This window comes from Drosophila simulans, chromosome 2R, assembly GCF_016746395.2.
Source record: "Drosophila simulans strain w501 chromosome 2R, Prin_Dsim_3.1, whole genome shotgun sequence".
NCBI classification, from domain to species: domain Eukaryota; kingdom Metazoa; phylum Arthropoda; class Insecta; order Diptera; family Drosophilidae; genus Drosophila; species Drosophila simulans.
In genome coordinates this window covers 9033333-9046429 of record NC_052521.2, presented here as the reverse complement: position 1 = coordinate 9046429, position 13097 = coordinate 9033333, and the positions used below count along the sequence as shown (strand labels likewise).

The 13097-nt window shown below is 40.3% G+C and overlaps 2 long non-coding RNA genes across 2 annotated transcripts; both read right to left on the bottom strand.

The window, feature by feature from the left end:
• Nucleotides 1–2432: 2432 nt before the first annotated feature.
• LOC123327094 lies at nt 2433–3575 on the bottom strand. Its single transcript, XR_006541557.1, has 3 exons — nt 3457–3575; nt 3091–3392; nt 2433–3040 (listed from the first exon to the last, which is right to left on the bottom strand). It is a non-coding gene; the product is annotated as an uncharacterized LOC123327094 (long non-coding RNA).
• A 3782-nt stretch (nt 3576–7357) lies between these two features.
• On the bottom strand, nt 7358–8313 carry LOC27209198. Its single transcript, XR_001601251.3, has 3 exons — nt 8172–8313; nt 7811–8111; nt 7358–7749 (listed from the first exon to the last, which is right to left on the bottom strand). It is a non-coding gene; the product is annotated as an uncharacterized LOC27209198 (long non-coding RNA).
• Between the last annotated feature and the right edge of the window lie 4784 nt (nt 8314–13097).

Here is a 13097-nt window from a genome sequence, read left to right as displayed (position 1 = left end):
AAGTTGGCTAATATAGTTCATCTAAATAAAAGAAATAGGGAATCACTCTAATTAAAGTTATATTTTAAATTGGTGGTATTATGAATGATACCTATTTTTTTTAAATATATTTAACTGCCCTGAAAGCGATTGTTATATGGACTTCACACTTCAATCAATGTCTAGTGTCATCCGTTCTTACGCATCTAGCATTCCCAATAAATCGAATTTATTTCCTCGTGATATCAAGCATTCCTCGATTAGAATCATCTGATAAGGACATTCTCAGAAAAGGAAAGTCGCGAAATGAAATGAAATCATATTACAAATATGCGGGAGAATTTCCAAAGCCAACAGCTAATCAGTCAAAAGACTTGCAACCCTTTTGGAATTTCCTTTCAACGGCAGGCAACATATTTGACCACTTTGTGACTTATTTTTGGGCCGCAGCTTATCGGAGATGGTATTTCGCATTGTATTGGGTAAGATTACGTGGAATGTTGGAAGGAAATTACCCATTAGCCAGTACGAATGATCTGTGATCACTGATCACGCGTCGAGTGCGGATGTTTACACTTTGATTCGCGGTTATCGCCGCGAGAAGAACTAACGCCCCCGCACCGCTCCGATATTTCATATTTCGCACTTGGCACAACCAATTATCGGCGGCGATAACCAGAAGTTGGGAGCCACTAGAGAACCGTGACCTACTACAAAGCCCCGGCAATCAGACCCATATGGTATGGTGCAATTGGTCAGAAGCGGTCCGTTTGTGGCATTTACCAGGCGCATTAAAGGCCAACAATCGCTGGAGGTCCCATTTAAGCCCATATTTTGCGTCGCGCAAACAACCTGTAAACCTCGGTTTACATATCGAAGTGCACACCAGATATACTATACCTTTCTTTCTATATGTATATATATCCATACATATATATATATATATCGACTAAGAGAGGAAAAGCCAGCACGATCTCAAGGCATGCCGGCGGACTCGAGGTTGTCAAGTGGGTATTACAGCCGGGTCTTAGGAGTTCTCCAAAACAAAATAAACCCTAAGATAAAAGTTCGGCTCGTTTTGTTTCCCGGGCGATTCCAAAAAAGTATATAATACATATGTATATGACGCGAGTCGAAATTGTAGTTGTGCAACAAAAAAAAATATATTGTCTGTATGGAAAATTATTGGAAACAATATAAATACGATTTTCGTAGCTTTGTTTTTATATGGCCTCCCAAGAAGTACTCACCAATACTTTGTTTTTTTTTTACCATTTTACCAAAGGCATTTTATAGGTGTCTTCGTCTGATTTTATTGCACTCTTTATTTCACTAATTGAGTTTATTGTTGTGCTGGGCAGTCGTCACGTTTCGATTGAATGATACTGGAGCAAGTCACGCGACATTTTTGGCATATCATATATTCGCAGTCGAAAATCGAAAATCCCGTAGTTTATGGATCTCTCAAAGTTAATCTCTGAATGGCGTCATGTACTTTCTTTATGCCCAGGTCTAGGTGGTCAAGACCAAATTGGTCTCGATTCCGTCAGCATAAAGAAAAAAGCTTGTGCAATCGATTTGTTCAAGAGGAAAGTGGTAATTTTTCCACTTTGAGTTCCATAAACCCATTGGCAACAAGATTTGTATAAGGATTTGGTAATTTTTCCATAATGGGGCGCCAGCTGAAATTAAAGTGGCTAATTGGTGCTATCAGTGGCCTTCGATGACATCACTTTCTACAACCTCTTGGGCGGTCATTAAGTCGCAATTTGGCCAAAATAAATACCTTCGTCTGACTATCACTTATCGATTGGAAATGCGACTTTATTAACATTAAGGGGGGCCCGTTACGCAAACGGCACTTGCTCAGTTTATTGGCCCACAGGCCTCCACTTGGCCAGCTTTTCTGCTTTTCTTTTTTATTGTGGTTTATCGTCGTTGATTGGTAATGGTAAAAATACTTTTGCCATTAGCTGTTTTTTGTTTATGGAGCAGACCTATCGTATCAAAAGGCACCCCTGTTGCCGTGGTCAACACCCTAGACTCTAGATTCGAATTTGTGGTGATAGGTCAAGGTCAAGTTATCGCATATCCAGATATGTGCCAATGCGTTTGTCAACCTGACTCGGCACTTTGAATAGCCAATTCTTGAGTCAGGTGCCAAAAATATGCGACAAATATAAATTATGGTACTTTTATTACATCAATTGTTTCAGAAAACGATTTCCCCTTTCGCAGGCGGCAAGCCGTTTGAGTTTTATAAATAAAACAAATGTAACGAAAGCAACTTTAAGTGCGAAAATCATAGAACTATCTACGTAGTTGAAATATTTACCCATAAGGCGGGGGATTCCTTCACACAGTCCTATTTATATGCACTAGAATAGGTGCAAGTTCCATTGGAGGGCTTCCGCAATTCCGTGCTAAATTGGTTTCTAATCACGAATTCCATTTAGCCATGACCACAGCAATTTATTTCCAAGAATTCGCACACAGAAATTAGAGTTATCACTTGAGGTGAGTCAGGAAGCACGGTGTAGATCAGAGGTGCGTCCGTTTAAATTACTATATATACTAAAGTTTATATGACAGTGGGTGTAACTGAAACGCGAAGTATACTTTGTAGATAAGTGGATAACCGGTTAGAACTGGTAGCTTTGGCTAAATTATGTCTTATCGCTGAACTAAGAGCTTAACAATAGAGAATTGCCCAGTAAGTCGGTTTAGTGGCCGGAGGCAATAACACTCGAGATGGGTTCACGTAGAGAGGTCTGTTCCGTTTTCCGGGGACTATGTCTTATTGCTGGCACATCCCTCTTTCAAGAAGTTTACGGCCCGGACAAATCAATCATTCGACCTTGGCGCTAGCCGCAATTATCCACAATTAGAGTCTAGAATAGATTGAGTCCGTCAACCAAAAACGGAAGTCGAAGGCAGCTGTTAATTGGCTGTAGTCTATAAAAATCAGTCTATCAATGACCATATAAATCACTCCAATTGTATGGGATTCGATTCTTTGATATTCGACCGACGACGCATCGGCCGAAGGCACACGACGATCCTGTGCAAGGACATCAATGAAATTAAGTTTTACCAAGAAAAATTACATACCTATTACCCGGCGAGGTTTACCTGGCCAACAACCGGCAGTTGCCAATTGCCAAAGGCCTCAATTATGTACGGCCTGTCACATAAATTGTCAATTCGTTGGACATTTGGGCCAGGCTGGAATCCGGACTCTACCTGGCTGGTTCCTCTTATCGCCTCAGCCCACGTCGTCCCCTGTCGCTCCCTTTGTCCAGTTTTTTTGCAACAGTTCCCTGGACTAACTACTGAGCACAAATAGGTGTGTGCTATCTGAGGGCAGAAGTGTTTTATCTGGCACTTTACTTTTTTACTTGTAATTAGCCACGCTGATAAGGGATTGGGATCGGTTAAATCTTGGGTGGCATGTGACCAAAGCGTTGCATTTCAAACCTTTTGGCATTCTATGTATATGCTAAAAATATTGAAAGAATCCTTGTCCAAAAGTTAGAGCAATCGATTATCAAACGATCGAAATGGCTGTGCTAAAACTTTGTTCGTTGATTGGATTCTTTCCATGATATAAGCGCAACTCTATAATAACAAAGCTTAACAATACTTAACTTAACTAATACAATACTTAACTTAAGCTTAACATTCGAAATACCTCATCAGTATCCGCCTTTCCTTCCAGAATGCCCCATTAGGTCTCATTAGATCGCTGATCACTGAATCACAGCTTACAAATCATCAAAATCATGTCATACATGTAATGCCCATGACAACAACAGAAATGCATTTGGAAAATTAACATTTTCAACTTTGTAGCGGCTGACAAGAGTTCTGGCTAACGAACTTTTACTACTTTCTAACTGGATCGCGGGAAAACAAAGTCCGCTCAGCAGTTGGTCGTGGGTGAGTCAAGGTTTATGCTAATTTCGTGCATTTCCCAACCATAATTTACGGCTACATAATTTAGATACTTTATGTGGGGGGAAAACAGTCGGCGAATTCCGAGAGGGCTGGTCAACTGGTCGACAGGCTGACAGGAGGCGACAAAACATTTTGACACTTTCCCACATCGGCTCCTCCCTAAAAACAAAAAATCCCTGTCCCGTTGAGTCACATGCGCTTATTTTTATTGGAAAAGTCGTAAAATTTTTAATAATATTGGCGCGAGAAATTATTTAAAAATATTCTTTGCTTATTCAAATGCGCCGGTCCCTCTGATTGACTGCCATGAAGTCATCAGCATCCACATCGGCATCGGCATCATGATCACGATCATCAAATTGATCGGCCCAATCAAGTTCTCAGGCGGGGCGGCGAACAACAAAACCTCGATCGATTGGATCTGAAACCTCTGTGACACTCAGTCGAGTGCCGGGGACAAGTTTTTGAAGTTTGTTTCGGGTTATTGTTCGAGGGCGTCAATAGAACGGAATATTGACACCTCAGTCTTTTTTTTGGGGGGGGGAGAGGGAAATGGTAGGGGTCTGAGAATATCACATTCGAGATGCCTTCAGTTCACTGGTTGATCAGGGAAAGACGAGGTTTAATTGTATATTTGCTGACGTAATTACCAATTCATATTCAAAACGGCTCAATTATACTACAAATTATTTTACCACTTATTAAAAATGGCTCAGTTCGGTTAAACAAGTATGTTTAAGTGGGCACATTCTTCTAAAGAGCTGTCATTTTATAAGTAGTTCGCCGATGTTGATGAATGGAGAGCCCGAACTCTCTTTTTAATAGAAATATACTTATATCGAGTGTAGCTTTCGCATTAACATAAAATTGCATATTAAAAACATTAATCTTTAAGCAAAAATTCGAAAAATCTAACATACATCACGCATAATCCACACTTTTTCCAGCGCTTTCTACTCTATATTTTCCACAATCAATCCAAGATAATCTGACTTACTCAACAATATTGTGGGCCTCATTGTTTTTAAAGCCTTCGCAGAGATTAAACTGGATTTCCTTTTTGGCAAACCAAACAAAATATGGTTCGTAACCCTCTTACCAAACATAATGGGTACCAACATTCGGTAACGGTTAACCAGGCAGCATATAACTCAAACTGAAAGCTTTTTACTTTATCTGATTAGGGGGCGAATAAATCAAAATGCCTCACACCTGAGGAAAGAGCTGGGCGCTGTGGCCGAAACCTCTAAGCCGACTCGACCCAATCAAAAACACATTAAAACCAAAAGGCCGACAAATAAACAACAACAATTTGTCAAAGTGGCAACAACAATCAACGCCATTTAATTAGATGCCATTGATTAGGAGAGCGAAGGGAGTGCGCGCATCTTCGAATGCATTTTTGTAATTTTTCTCCGCGGCTTTTCCCCGCTCATTTCCTACCACTTGAAAACTCGTCGAGCTTGACAAATTTGACAGGCCTGATTGAAAATGAAAAGTTGGACACAAAAAGGTGCTGTTCGACAAAAGAAAGAGGCCCCGCGAAGAATCATTAAAAGCCCAAGCTTTTCGGCCAACAAAAGATGCCACAAACACAAACGGTAGAGTTGGGAATTTCGGACATTTGAAAGTCTGGGAGTTGGAAAGCAAATGTCAAGTAGTTGGCACTTTCAAAAAATTAAAAATAAAATCAAATACAAATTTCTGTGCCCAGGCTATTCCCATCGCCTTCGATTTGGGTTTGCCGCCAGAGGTGAGAATTTATGTAGATTTTTTCGCTGCCACCTGGGCTATTTGTCAACTAGTTAAGTCTTTAGTCCACGAGGGATTGACAGGCGGGCTAACTATCTAGCTGGCTAGCCTCCGTTTCAATTTGGCTTCCACCTTGCCTTGGCTGCAAAAGCCGCACTCATAAGCCAGAGACTGCATGAAATTGTATGAATATTTTATGTCTGTGACGTGGCTGCCACGTAAACATGCCGCTTAGTTTTGCAGTTTCAGCAACTGCAGACACTTTTTCCAGGTGCTGGCAAATATTTGAAATATTTTGGCTAAGTACAGGCAAATTGCCAAGCCAAGGAGTCAATTTTTTGCAAGCAACGACATAAAATATGATAGGCATGGGGTTTAATAAAATATGATGTATGGCAAGTATATAAGTAAAGCTAAAAGCAAGCTAATGGACAAATTCTAATTGTTAGATTAATTTATTTTTTAAATATCAAAGTTGCTTCCTGAAATAACTTGCCTTTGGAACAGTGTGAAATTTCCATTTACATAAGTCCCACTTAACTTGATCTGTTCAACTAGAACCCATTTAAAATTGAGAAAAACTGTGCCATTAAAATATTTAAAGACTTTAACCTACTTTTAACGGGGCGTTAAATACCTGAACGAGAAGAACAAAAAGAAAAGTAATAGAAAATAGAAATAGAATGTGAAAAAACTGAAAACTTATCTTAGAACACAATGAGCTACTGACGAGCCAAACACCAATGATTGTGTGCACAAGGCACATACTAAGTGGACTGCCGGCAAAAACTGGCTTCGCAAAAGGTGCCAAAAGCCAAGTTCTGCCAACTGCCAACTACCAACTACCAATTGCAATGGGGAAGGTCAGTGTGCGGTTAATTACCGAACCAAACTGTTGGACTTACATTTAGGCGAATGGCATATTTTGAAACGCCCGCGATCTGTCATCAAATATTCTTAGGAATAGTAAAGGAACTAAAATAGTATTCAAAATGACAATTATTATCAGAAGATTAGCTTGATTTATAAATACTCTTAAAATCATATCACATGTCACATATTGACTTCTGGTAATCGAGGATAATACCAAATCATACATACATATAATACTTAAATAAAACTTCCTTTAAATTCGTATAATGAAACAAAGAACTACCCTTTTTTAAATCGTTTCTCCCGCAAATAAAATCTCTTTCAGTGCATCTACAGATTCTACATCCAAGTCGAAGTTGAAGGCAACGTCGAAGTTAAAGTTAATGTCGAGGTGGGAGCAACAGTTAGCATTCCGTCAGTGCAAGTGGCACAGCAACAGATGGCCAAGTGTCTGGGCTAACTGTTTACCGGCGTTTTTACGATGGTCAAGTACTGATGGTGAGGGGGAGTTTGGTTGGTTGAGGGGAGGGAGGCGTAAATGTGGGAGGGCGTGGCCAAACATTGACAAATCATCTTGACACCTTCAGAGCGTAATAAAAATGGGTTACGGACATGATTTGCAATGCAATAAACTTAATTGAGTGCGCGTCAGATTTTAATTTTAACCCGTACCCCCGAACCGAAACCGGTTGCTCTTCCCACTCTCGCAATTATCGGAATTCCCACCCATCCGAACGGATCCAATCGTATCGTATCGGATCGTATATAGAATGCACAAAAAATGTCCACAACTGTTTCTCGAATAAAGGCAAAAGAACGAGCTGGTTCTAAGGCGCGAAGTCGTAAAACGTTTTTTGATGCCGTCATGGTTCCCTTTCGATATTCGCTTTAACGATGCCATTAAAATCGCCGACATTGTTGTCGCTATATAGAAGACAGATTCGTTTTTTCGAATTTAGTTATTGCATTATAAAAAATCGTGTTAAGATTTAAATGGCGCCAAATTGTTAATAAGCGCGTCGCATATATTTTTGGTCATCATTAACGAAGCATTTGTGACTTTAGTGGCTTGCTATAAATATCATCATAATAGCTATAAATCGAAACGGATTTTACGATACGAAGTGTTTAAGTTTTTTGGCAAAAAATCTGCTTTGGTCGATGGTCTCTTAGCTTAAACAAAGATTTCTGTATAAAGGTTTAGACAATCATTTTCAAGATATTTATTATAGGCATCAACCATATCTACCTTTACATTAATTTCATAATCTTGTAGGTCATCAAGTTTTAGCAAATCATTTTCTCTAATATCAATGAGCTGCATCAGATGCAACTTTTTCTTTATTCATATGCATTTAATTTGCAACAATTAAATTAAGATGCAAACTAATCCCACGTAATTGCCGCCCGTCGTCAAAGTTGGCTTAATCCCCGCGTAAGCTGCACTTGAAAAATGGTTAAAAAATCAACATGAATATGAATGTCTCTGAAAGTGGTGAAGGGTACGGAGTTGGCCAGATGCGCCGGCATTTCCGTCACTTAAGCCATGGCTTAAAATGTTTCTTCATTAGAATAAGTGTCATAAAAATAAACGCATAAAAACATCTCACCGATAGCTGGCCGTAAGCGGATCTAATCATTTTCCCATAAACAGCCGGCGATGCTCAACTAAAATCTGCTTAAATTTCACCTGACACGCTAATTTGGCCAATAAACATTCGACAACAAAAAGCTTGGCTGAGAATAAAAAATGTAACCACAAAATTCGAATGAAATTTCGAGGGCGCCTAGCCGAAAATACCCCAACAACATTTTTGTACAAGTTAACACGAGCAAGTCAGAGGGGTGCGACGACCCGCCGAAATGCCATCCAAGACCGGATGGACCAACAATAACATCGGCGACGCTGAGCCAGCCCAGTAACGCATTTCGCTTTAGCGAAAGCGATGTGCAAGGGTCAGCGTAATGCGAGGCGGGCATGTGCGCGCTGGGTGACCGTCGAAGGCACGGAACTCCAGACGGCACGAGGCGCTGACTAAGCGCTCTGCTGGGACCGCTGCCTCCAACCGAAGACTTGGCGGCCTGAATAAATTTGATTTGCATTTAGTTCGTAAGATACCAGAATTCAGAGCAGTTGGCTCTAATAAAAAGAACCATTCAATACAAACGTATTTGGTTTAATTGACGCCCAACGCGCTTAAGTGTCGTAAAACCTTAAAATCCGTAGTAAAAAGATCTAGAAATCAAGGTCTCGTAATCGGGTTTTCTTTGACACTTCGGACTCGCGCGCTGCACAATAATAGTGAACAGCAACAAACAAACAAAATTATCTAATACAAAAGCAAAACAACGCTGCACAAGCAACAGTGAAAACCGCTGCATATCAACAGTAATCAGCTAAATCAACGACAGCCAGAGGATAAACGGATCAACCAGCTACCGTCTTCGATGCATTTTTATTATACCAGTATACCAATATAACATGTAAGTGAGATCTTTATTTTCAATTTACCTCTTTTAACGTCAACCAGACATGTGTGCCAATTTTTGAAAAAAAATACACATAATAAGTAACGAAATAAAAAAAAAGTGATTGCAATTAAAAGTTCAGGTATAGCGATTTTCATTTACAAATTTAAAAAAAAAAAAAAAAACAAATGACGAAGAAGGAAAATTAAGCTCTTTCTCATACAAATTATAAAAAAATTTTTAAAAAGTATCATTGTCCGATGTATAGAAACAGTAACGAAAACAACGACAGTGACGAAGACTTAATACAGAGCTATAAAGACATAAGAAATAATAGCCATCAAGGGGGTTACATTGACGGTACTGAGACCGACGAAGATATAGAATTAAGTAACTTAATTGACGGCTTTACAGACAAAGTAAAAATGGTTAACGACCAGGAATTTCAAAATCAACATCAGGACCTTCAACAAGAGACAACAGCAACACAAGAACAGGCGAAAACCTCAGGTACCATTAGTAATAAAGATGTAATTAGACTCATGGAAGCGGCCGTAAATGGCGCACTAGAGCATCAACAAAAAATATTTTCAGAAAAGCTTAAAGAGGTTGAGAATAGGCAGAGAGTAAATGAGGGTGGACCCCTAGTGGTATACGAGCAAATACCACATAACTCAGCTATCTCTTGTAATGAACCACTAGACTTAGTAAAGTCCATACCAAGTTTTGACGGAAAACAAGATGAGTATGTGGCATGGCGAACCGCAGCAGTTAACGCCTACGAAATCTACAAACCATATTTGGGTAGCTCTAGAACCTACCAGGCCGTAGGAATCATACGTAACAAGGTAATAGGCCCCGCGGGAGTAATGCTTACGTCACATAATACAGTACTAAATTTTGATGCTATAATAGCTAGAATGGACTGCGCTTATGCAGAACAAACTCCAATCGAGGTAACGCAACAACAAATGCTTACTATGCGTCAGGGAGAACTTCCCCTAATGACTTTTTATAATGAGATTGAGAGAAAGCTAACTCTTATTATTAGTAAGACTTTGTTGTCTTATGACACAAATACTGCCGCTATCTTAAATAATAGGTCACGGCAGGACGCTTTGACCGCTTTTGTGACCGGGTTAAAAAAATCAGTCCGACATGTAGTTCTCTCAGCTGCGCCCAAAGATTTGCCATCAGCATTGGCTGTGGCTCAACGGGCAGAGTCTTGCAATGAGCGAGCCTGGTTCGTTGCAAACTTTAATAAAAATTTAGAGGACAAATCCTACAATTCAGAAAACCGTCGCCAGGGTAACCGTTTTCATAACACCCCACAAGGTAATAACCACAACAACTCCCAGGGTGTTTTCCAGAGAAATCAAAACAATAATGCACCGGGCACTAGTAACCAAACTAGAGGCTCTCAATTTTCTAAAAACCAAGGACATAAAGGCCAAACGCAACAGAACAGTGAATCAAATAATCCTCGTAAAAGCTATTCTCAAAATCTAGGTCCTGAACCAATGGACGTTGATCCCACATCACGTTCTAAATTTAGGGGCGAGCAGACAGCTCGCAGTCGTCAATGGTTGAACCATACGACCCAAGAGCAGTCACATGACCAGGAGTATAGGGTAAAGTCATCCTACGAAGCAGCGGAAATCGAGGCAGATAACACGTCCGATTCGGAATCATGTAATTTTTTAGGGGAACGTCCCTGCTCCCGTACATAATTCGTACGATAGCGGGGCGGGAAATCAGGTTACTGTTAGATACAGGAGCCTCCAAAAATTACATAAAACCTTTATCTGAACTAAAACACTTCAAACCGGTGGAAACACCATTTGAAGTTACATCAATCCATGGGCACACAAAAATAAAACAAAAGTGTCTGATCCATCTATTCAATGTTAAGTCATACTTTTTCTTGTTAAACAACCTGAACGGATATGACGGAATTGTTGGACTAGATGTACTAAAAAGGGTCAATGCAAAAATTGATCTAACAAAAAACATCATTGAGCATGATCATGGTACAGAGCAGATTTTTTACTCAAAATGCAGAAATGTAAACTTTATTAACATCAATGACGTGGACGTGCCAAACGCCGTCAACGAAGATTTTAAAAAGATGATCAAAAACAGATCAAAAGCCTTTGCGGACCCAAACGAGTCCCTCCCCTTTAATATAAATACGGTCGCCACGATCCGCACTGACGGGGAACCTGTATATTCAAAACTTTACCCATATCCGATGGGTGTAGCCGATTTCGTCAATTCAGAAGTTAAACAACTTCTAGCAGACGGAATAATAAGACCATCCCGGTCGCCTTACAATAACCCAATTTGGGTTGTTGATAAGAAGGGTTTTGACGAAGAAGGTCATAGGAAGAAACGTCTCGTTATTGACTTCAGAAAACTGAATCAGAAAACAATTGATGACAAGTATCCTATACCATCCATATCGACCATACTGTCGAACATTGGAAAAGCCCAGTACTTCACGACTCTTGATCTGAAGTCGGGCTTCCATCAAATTGAGCTCGCGGAGCGCGATCGAGAAAAGACAGCTTTTTCGGTCAACAATGGGAAGTATGAATTCTGCAGACTTCCCTTTGGTTTAAAAAATGCCCCTAGTATTTTCCAACGGGCCATAGATGATGTTCTGAGAGATCACATCGGTAAAACTTGCTATGTCTACGTCGATGACGTAATCATTTTCTCCCAAACAATGGAGAGTCATGTCAACGATATAAACACGGTCCTAAAAACTTTGTGCGATGCAGGCATGAGAGTGTCTGTAGAAAAATCTATGTTCTTTAAGGAGAACGTAGAATATTTGGGATTCATAGTGTCCCGAGGGGGAATTAAAACTTCGCCTGAAAAGGTTAAGGCTATAAAAGAATTTCAACCTCCATCAACACTGTTCAGTCTCAGGTCATTTCTGGGACTGGCCAGTTATTATAGATGTTTCATAAAGGGGTTTGCTAGCATCGCAAGACCTCTGACGAATATTCTAAAAGGTGACAATGGAAAAATTGGTGCAAACCACTCAAAGAAAGTCAAACTAGAGCTGACCAACGAGCAGCGAAAATCATTTGAAAAACTTAGAAACATCCTGGAGTCTGAGGATGTCATGTTGGCATACCCAGATTTCACTCAGCCATTTGACTTGACCACTGACGCCTCTGGAAGCGGCCTAGGGGCTGTTCTTTCACAGAAAGGTCGTCCAATCACCATGATCTCTCGTACGTTACGCGGAACAGAGATTTCAATGGCAACAAATGAACGAGAACTACTAGCAATAGTATGGGCACTCCAAAATCTCAGAAGCTATTTATATGGCGTAAAGAAGTTAAACATCTTCACCGACCATCAACCACTGACCGGTTCAATGTCGGATAAAAATCCGAATCCCAGGCTCAAAAGGTGGAAAGCGTTTGTTGATGAACATAACGCACAAGTGTTCTACAAGCCGGGTAAAGAAAACCACGTAGCCGACGCCTTGTCGCGGCAAAACGTAAATGCTTTAGATAACGATACACACTCCGACATCGTTACTATCCACAGCGAGGAGTCGTTGACCTACACTATAGAGTCAACGGAAAAACCTGTAAACTGTTTCAGGAACCAAATAGTGATCGAACAGGCAGATTTCCCGTCTATAAAGTCGATCATCCTTTTTAAATCAAAAACGCGTCACATTGTGCGATTTACAGACCGCACAACACTGCTTCGCTCACTAGAAGATTTAGTAAAAATAGATGTCGTCAATGCAATCCACTGCGAGCTACCTATACTCGCCTTCATTCAGCACGATTTAATCGTCGCTTTTCCCTCGACGACATTTAGACATTGTAAAAGCTTGGTCACCGATATAACAAACAGTACCGAGCAAAGGGAAATTATGACCACGGAACACAATAGGGCCCATAGAGCAGGACAGGAAAACGTAAAACAGGTCCTTCGTGACTACTTTTTTCCCAAAATGGGCCAGCTAGCGGCAGAAATCACCGCAAATTGCAGAACATGTTCCAAAGCAAAATACAATCGTCACCCAGTGCAACAAA